Here is a 2142-nt window from a genome sequence, read left to right as displayed (position 1 = left end):
TTTTTCAGCATGATTCAGAATGGGGCGGCTGGGTCCTAATGCCGTTGCAAGAGGTAAAAAAGTTTTTAAAGTAAGATTTAGGGATGGGGAGAAACAAGGACGGGGAAGGGGAAGAAATGACAAACTCGAACGTGTCCAGAGGAGGGCAACCAAAATGGTCAAAGGCCTGGAAACGATGCCTTATGAGGAACGGCTAAGGGAGCTGGGCATGTTTAGCCTGGAGAAGAGGAGGTTAAGGGGTGATATGATAGCCATGTTCAAATATATAAAAGGATGTCACATAGAGGAGGGAGAAAGGTTGTTTTCTGCTGCTCCAGGGAAGCGGACACGGAGCAATGGATCCAAACTGCAGGAAAGAAGATTCCACCTAAACATTAGGAAGAACTTCCTGACAGTAAGAGCTGTTCGACAGTGGAATTTGCTGCCAAGGAGTGTGGTGGAGTCTCCTTCTTTGGAGGTCTTTAAGCAAAGGCTTGACAACCATATGTCAGGAGTGCTCTGATGGTGTTTCCTGCTTGGCAGGGGGTTGGACTCGATGGCCCTTGTGGTCTCTTCCAACTCTATGATTCTATGATTCTATGGAGGCAGTGAGAGATTTTACTTTCTTGGGCTCCATGATCACTGCAGATGGTGACAGCAGTCACAAAATTAAAAGACGCCTGCTTCTTGGGAGAAAAGCACTGACAAACCTAGACAGCATCTTAAAAAGCAGAGACATCACCTTGCTGACAAAAGTCTGTATTGTTAAAGCTATGGTTTTCCCAGTAGTGATGTATGGAAGTGAGAGCTGGACCACAAAGAAGGCTGATCGCCGAAGAATGGATGCTTTTGAATTCTGGTGCTGGAGGAGACTCTTGAGAGTCCCATGGACTGCAAGAAGATCCAACCTCTCCATTCTGAAGGAAATCAGCCCTGAGTGCTCACTGGAAGGACAGATCCTGAAGCTGAGGCTCCAAGACTTTGGCCTCCTCATGAGAAGAGAAGACTCCCTGGAGAAGACCCTGATGTTGGGAAAGATGGAGGGCCCAAGGAGAAGGGGGCGACAGAGGACGAGATGGTGGGGCAGTGTTCTCGAAGCTACAAACATGAGTCTGACCGAACTGTGGGAGGCAGTGGAAGACAGGAGTGCCTGGCGTGCTCTGGTCCATGGGGTCACGAAGAGGCGGACACAATTAAACGACTAAACAACAAAAAAGGGAGTGGGAGCAATAAGGACATATGAGCAGTGCTGGTGGTCAAGGGCAGTGGCCTATCTAGATCAGTTTCCTGTTATCACAGTGACCAAAGGGAATCTGGGTAGACTGACTTTGGGGCTGGAGGTTCCATAAGTCCCTGTAACTTCACTTCTCATCGAATCATGGAGGGCCAGACACTGAGGTCCCGCTCCGAGGGCCTTCTGGTAGTTCCCTCACTGGGTGCTTTAGCTGAGATTCCTGAATTGCAGTGGGTTGGACTAGATGACCGCCAGGGTCCCTTCCAACTCTACAATTCTATCATTCTATGAGAAGTGAAGGGAACCAGGCAGAGGGCCTTCTTGGTGGTGGCACCCGCCCTGTGGAACGCCCTCCCATCAGATGTCAAAGAGATAATCTATATGACTTTTAGATGACATCTGAAGGCAGCTCTGTATCAAGGAGTTTTTAATGTTTTTTGTTTAAATGTTTTTTCGTTAGTTTTACAATCAATTTAACATTTCAGAGTTTGACTTCCTTCCCCCCCTTTCTGCGGCTCCTTAGATTCATTTTTTAATACCTTCCGCATATCCAAATTCATTTAATTTGCTCATTTAATTATCTATTTTTAAGTATATACTCTTATGAAACTGCAGGTTATTGCAATAATCCTGCAAATGTTTTTATCCGTTTGCAATTTGTCTGTAAATATTCGATAAACCATTTCCATCCTTTTATTAAAAAGTTTATCTTTACTTCTTATTCTTCTGGTAGGTTTCGCCAATTAAAAGTTTTCCGTTTTGTGGTGTTTTTATATTTTGCTGGAAGCGGCCCAGAGTGCCTGGGAAATAAATAATAAAGTTATTATTATGGTGATGATTAAGCACATCAGAGGAGCTCTGTATGTGGACCAGGCCAGTGGCCCCTAAGAACCTGGGAACCAAGTTGAACCAAACAGCAAATAAAAATT

Source organism: Podarcis raffonei, chromosome 16, assembly GCF_027172205.1.
Source record: "Podarcis raffonei isolate rPodRaf1 chromosome 16, rPodRaf1.pri, whole genome shotgun sequence".
NCBI lineage: Eukaryota > Metazoa > Chordata > Lepidosauria > Squamata > Lacertidae > Podarcis > Podarcis raffonei.
Note: the sequence above shows the minus strand (reverse complement) of the source record.